Source organism: Lucilia cuprina, chromosome 4 (genome assembly GCF_022045245.1).
Source record: "Lucilia cuprina isolate Lc7/37 chromosome 4, ASM2204524v1, whole genome shotgun sequence".
NCBI classification, from domain to species: Eukaryota; Metazoa; Arthropoda; class Insecta; order Diptera; family Calliphoridae; genus Lucilia; species Lucilia cuprina.
Window position 1 is genome coordinate 11,389,846 of NC_060952.1, and position 6,943 is coordinate 11,396,788.

Genomic DNA, 6,943 nt, shown 5'->3' on the forward strand with positions numbered 1-6,943 from the left:
AAAAAAGAAGCATTTGAAACAAATTTTCTTTAAAAGACGCTTACAAAGCGGAAAAACTAACAAATGTTTCTAAGACTTTAAGCGAGTAACAACGAAGCCAAAATTGTTGAGTTTAAATTAAATAACAAAATTTTGAAATTTATTACAAAAAAAATAAACAAAAAATAACAAAATAACAATTGCTATAAATGTAAATTAAATCAACAAAAACGGAAAATTTTTAAAACAGAGTTACCATTGCTATTCGAGAAAAAAAGTAGTAAAAAGAAAGTGTTAAAACGACTCAAAAAAATAGCTCATACTCAAAACGATAACAAATACAAAAAAAAAAAAAATAAGCTTAAGAAAGGTTCAAGAAAGAAACAAAATTAACAAAAAAACATCTGCAGCCATAACAGCAACGAGTGCCAGCCACCGTTCATATGCCGGTCTGAGCCAGTAAAAGTCAATACGATACCAAACTAAACGGACGTGTTTAACAACGCGTTTTAAAACCTTAAAAACAAGAAACCAAATTTTGATTTTAAACTTAAATTTGTTTGTAACAAATTATTTTAAACTCATTAAACTAAAAACAAATATAAAATGAAGGTGAGTTAATTAAGTGCTCAAATGAAAAAATATAATAATAAAAAGAAAACAAAATTTAATCTTAAAAAATTCCCATACATTAAACAAAAATAAGAACAGCAAAATAAAACAAAATTACTAAGAAATTAACAAGCAAACAACAAAAAAAATAATTAATTTATAAAAAAACTATAAAAATTATAAAAAATATATATATTTTGATGCAAAAAATGAAGTGAAAGTCTGATTTCAACCGAAAAAATATGTGCTTTTATTAAACAATAAATAAATGAAATGAAAAAAAAAAATCACCAACTACAGTTTGTAAATTTTACCCACAATATTTGGTATTCAAAGTGACAATGACCAACAAATTAAACAAAAATATCACACAGTCTTAAACAACAACAAAAACAATAAATTGATTTATTTACATTGGTATATGTATTTTGTTATCAGTTTTTTTTTTTTGCTATTGTTCAGACACTCAGTAAGCAAAAATAACTAAAAAACACTTTTATTTGTTTAAGTGAAAATCTTTTATCAACAACAACAATATAAAGCATAAATACCAACATTACCAACACTAACAACATAAATACAATGAGCAATTATTGTGATAAAACAAGTTCAAGTGCATACTCACGCACTCTCTCCCTCTCTTACAATACAATTATTATGACATTATCACTCAAAAAAGCTTATATGTAATAACAGTAATATGAGTATTTTCTCTAATATATTAACTGAGTGTGTGTATCTTCACAGAAATGTTTGTTTTGTTTTTACTTTCTTTTGAAATCGAGAGTATTACTAACAGTTGTTTTAAGTGAGAGTATGTTTTTATTTTTTTGCTTTGATGAGTAACAAACGGTATATTTGTGTTTTAGAAATTATGTAATATTTATTGTTGTATTTCTTTGACTATTATGGCCCACACTCCCAAACAAACACGTTCATTTTTAGGCACATATGTATGTATTTGTGTATTTCTCATAAACTTGTAAAAATTTGCATAATTTTGTTGTTTGTATGCACGTATCTCATAATTTTTTAATATTATTAATCGAACTGTGGAATATTTTAATACATTCAATTACAATTGTTTGCTAAAATATTTTAAAAATTTATTTAAATGTTAATTGCTTATGTATTTATGTGGAAAAGTAAACATAAAAAATTGTTTGAATAATTATTTTGACACCATTATTGTGAATTAAAAAACATAACCTAATTTTTTTAATAGATATGAAATTTAAAATAAGTGCTGAATTTTGTCACTTAAATATTTCATTTGAAATGCATACTAAATAAATAACTTACATTTCTCTTTGCAATTCCAAAAATTTAGTTTCAAACAAAAGACTTAGGAAACATTCAAACATGTATAAATTAGACTGAAACAAAAGACTAAGAAAGCAAACATAAAAATGGCGCCGTAAGCAGAAAATGTATCTAAACTGTTTCCAATTTATTTATTATACTCTATACCAATAAGTATAGTATCACTATCTGAGTGAATTAAGTTACACCGTTTGTCCGTCCGTATATATGTTTATTAACGTTTAATTTGACGTTAAAAGTACAGCCCGCCCACATTGTCATATTAAGATACAGGTTTTTTCAATGAGAGTTCGATGGCCAAACACTTTCTGTTTTATGTCATATCTTCTAATCCGAAAACGTTACAACAAAAATTTAATACTCACATTAAATTAGATTGAAACAAAAGACTTAGAAAGCAAACATAGAAATCTTTAGACTGGTTTATAGGCCATTCTATAGACTTGTCTATAGTTCAATCTTTAGACAAGTCTATAGATCATTATTAACACCAGTCTATATATTGATCTAGATATAGACTTATCTATAGACTTGCTTCTAAATCAATCTATAGACTTGCCTATAGATCAATCTATAGACTTGCCTATAGATCAATCTATAGACATGTCTAAGATCAATCTATATACTTGTCTATAGATCAATCTATAGACTTGTCTATAGATCAATCTATAGACTTGCCTATAGATCAATCTATAGACTTGCCTATATATCAATCTATAGACTTGTCTATAGATCAATCTATAGACATGTCTAAGATCAATCTATAGACTTGTCTATAGATCAATCTATAGACTTGTCTATAGATCAATCTATAGACTTGTCTATAGATCAATCTATAGACTTGTCTATAGATCAATCTATAGACTTAGATCAATCTATAGACTTATCTATAGATATATAGATCAATCTATAGACTTATCTATAGATCAATCTATAGACTTGTCTATAGATCAATCTATAAACTTGTCTATAGATCAATCTATAGACTTGTCTATAGATCAATCTATAGACTTGTCTATACATCAATCTATAGACTTGTCTATACATCAATCTATAGACTTGTCTATAGATCAATCTATAGACCTGTCTTTATATCAATCTTTGTACTTATCTATAAATCAATATATAGACTTGTTGTAGATCAATCTATAGACTGGTATATAAAACAAGATATAGACAGATCTATAGAGCAATCTTCGGAATGGTTTATTGATTAATCTAATGGCTGGTATATTGATCAATCTATAAACTGTATATAGATCAATACAGACCAGACCACTCTATAGATCAATCTAAAACTGGTCTATAGATTAATCTATAGTCTGATTTGTACATCAATATATAGTCTGATCTATAGACTGATCTATTAGTCAATCTATAGACTATTCTATTGATCAATCTATAGACTGTTCTTTTGGTCAACCTGTAGGCTTTTCTATTCTGTTCATCTGTCTGTTCATCTTCAGAATCTAAATTGAAAAAAAATTTCTCCGACATGTTTTTGAGAAGTATAAAATTCAAAATGAGCAAAATCCGTCCATAAATAACGGAGATATAAGCAGAAATCTAAGACAACTTCTGAAAATTTTACCTGAAAAGAGAAAAACAACAACAAGATGCACTTATTGAAGAACTGTATGTTTGTTGTTTTCTTGTTAATGAAAAAGAAATAAGGTTTGGTACATTATGTTATTAGTAGAGAGCAAAAATATTATTAATTAAACACCTATATAATTTGAATCTTCTTTCAAAAATCTACTAATTATTTATTTTTTTGATTTGCATGTACATAATTTTGTAAATACTACTAAAAAAATATAAAATTGTTTAAAACAAATCACAAAAAAATATGTATTATCTATCACTTAAAACATCTGTTCAAAAAGAGTGTTAACAAAGATTTTAAAATGTAAACAAAATAACTCTACAATACACTCCCTTATAAAGTGAAAGTTGTAATTTTTATTTATTTTTATAACAAAAATTTTCACATTCAATACACTCAGATATACACGAGTACTTAATTAAACGTATGTACAACAAATCACTGCAAAAGTTTAAAAATATTAAAGATTTATTTTCTGCACATGTTTAATCAAATTAAAATTCTTACATTGTCAATGATTTCAATTCTTTGACTTTTAGTTTTGTTATTCTTTTTTAAATTTACTAATATTATTTTGATTATTGTGTTAGGTTAGTTCGTTACTTAATTTGTTATTCAAATGTCTGCAAATCATTTTACGTATGTAAAAGAGCATTTGGCTTAAAAGACAGAAAGAAAGAAATACAACACAAATAAAAAAATGTGGTACAATCACTTTTAACCGGGTCATCATCATTGTAGACTAACGTTTAGTCATAAAACTCTTTCTTTCTTTATTTCTTAACTCGTCTCACTGTTGTAGTTTTGATTTTGGGATTTTTGTATTAATTTTTCATTGAATATACAATTTTGTAAAGAAGTTGACATAATCGCGTGTCATAATACAATATTAATGAATAAATTAGAGTGAATTTAAAATGATGTAATTTTTTCAGTTTTCTTATTATTATTATTATTATTATTTTTTTTTTTTTTGTTACTCTTTTCAATATCTTTCTTTTAATTTGCTATTGAGGAAGCAAATTTTCAAAGGGAAGTAATTTAATTATAAATGGAAGCTATTGATTGCTATGCACAAGGAAGAAAATTAAGGGATTTGATTGAGTTGTGTAATTAATACCAATTATTTCGATTAATGGAGATTTAATGGAATAAGAGTAATATAGTGACTATTTAGTGCAATTAGTTGTTAATTGATAAATTTTTAATTAATTTAGTTTGTTCACTTTGTTAGTGGCAACTGCAGTGTCTCTTGATAATAATAAAAATAAGTTTGACTTCATTAATTTATGTAAAAAAGATATGCATGTACTATCATCATTGAGGATATACCTGTGTCCACTATGGTGATATGAGATACATGTAAAGAAAAAAGTGGTCAGCATATAAGTACACTATGGGCTAATTATTCAAGATTCTATCCAAATCAATTTATTCCTCGAAAGAAGGAGTATATTTTTCGGATCCATTTTGTCAATTTTTGTTTTTTATAAACCCTTGTTTTTGTTGTAGTAAATAACTTGTCCCAAAGATGAGAAGAAGTTGATCGAAAGATTATTTTTCTGTAGATCATTTAATAAACAGTTTTCATTAAAACAAAATCCTTTTCCAATTCCAATTTTACTTGAAACCTTTCACAAAACAATCTTATTAATTTACTAATAATCAATAAATGTGGATCGCCAAGATATTATCCTAATCATACTGCCACTCTTAATACTCAAAAAATGAAATGAAATGAAATGGACCTCAAAATTTTCCTAATTTTGAGATGATTTTTCATTTTTTTGATAATCAGTTTCACAATTTGTTTAATTCAAAATTAGGGAACTTTTGAAGATCAGTTCTCCAAAAGAAGTGTTCAACGGAACACCCTATTGTACAGTTTCAGTACTTTTAAATAATACCACCGTACACCACGAAGTATTCAGTATTAGACTTATTCATAAACTAATCCTTAGAGCATTCGATTATACGTAGAATGGTCAATAGACTAATTAAAAAAAATAGACTAATCCATGATATATACTTATCATGGATCAGATTAATCCACAAATGAGTCGATAAACAAATCAATAACACAGGTCAAGAATCAGAATCTGAATTCAAAATTTTTTTCATTACATCTGAAATTTTTTGAAATTTTGAGTTATATCTGCTCAAAGACAACTTTATTCATAAAATGTTGTATATCATAAGAAAGTCCATTCAATCCTTTCGAGAAGTTTTCTTTAGTCACTGGATTAAAATTTTGTAGGCCTATGTAATTATAATCTATAGACTGATCAATAGATAATAGTCAATGAACATGTCAAAATACTAGTCTGGAGGCTAGACGAATCTTTAAACTTGTCAAATGACTAATCTGAAGACCAGTCTGTAGACAATCTATAAAATAGCTTATGGTGTAAAAGTATTTTAGTAATCCTTTTTAGAAAGTTAGGACTAATTTTTGCTGGTCATTAAACAATACAAACTAAACCTATCACAAGATTTAGTAAATCAAATAATTCCCAAAATAAATAAACAATTTTATTTTGAATCGTTAGTGGCTCATCTTAACAATCTCAAATTATATTTTACAAAGTTGCCACAATCGTTCATTAATATGCCACTGACTTCCACAAATTAAACCAAAAAAATAAACATAAAAAGAATTACAAATTTTCAATTGAACAAATTAAACATGTTTAAATGTAAATAAAACTCATTAAAAGATGACACAAAATAAAACAAAATTAGAAAAATAAACTAAAAACTAAGATAACGATGATTGCTAAATGTACTAAATGTTCAATTAAATGCTTCACTTGTCAAATACACAAATTAATGGACCATAAATAATAAATTTAAAATAATCTCTGTACAGTTTTCAATTTGTCTTGCGATAAATATTAAAATTCAAACTTGTGAAATTCAATTAAAGTTACCATGAAGTAGCAATTTTAACTTGTTATAAGTCACAGTAATGTACATGATACAAAATAAATGCAAATAAAGATATTAAATTACCTGCAGTTTGTTATAGTTAAAAAATAAACATACATATGTATAAAACTATAATTATATATATTTTTGATTTGTCTATTAAGACAATTGTAGTTCAATTAACAAAGTCTTAAACAATTATTGATGATCGTATGCTTTGTTTGTTTCCTTTTTTTCGATAATTACATGTAATTTAAATTTCTTGTTTTTTGTTTCATATAGAAACAATTGTGGAATATTAAAACAAAAAACTAAAAACTGGAAAAAGACCCAAAATTAGCGTTTCATAAAGCATGACACATACAAGATGAAATTAACAATTTAGACCGACCACGAAACAGGCATTAATGCATGCATGCATGCAATTATGCAACATATTAATATTATTTATTTCAACTATTTGTATGTGGCTGCCACATATGAATGTTGGTAACA

General features: G+C 25.8%; 1 long non-coding RNA gene across 1 annotated transcript; it reads left to right on the forward strand.

Moving 5' to 3' along the window:
• Positions 1 to 6: 6 nt before the first annotated feature.
• LOC124419318 lies at positions 7 to 5,681 on the forward strand. The gene is made up of 3 exons (XR_006940481.1): positions 7 to 591; positions 1,407 to 1,409; positions 5,670 to 5,681. It is a non-coding gene; the product is annotated as an uncharacterized LOC124419318 (long non-coding RNA).
• Positions 5,682 to 6,943: the final 1,262 nt, after the last annotated feature.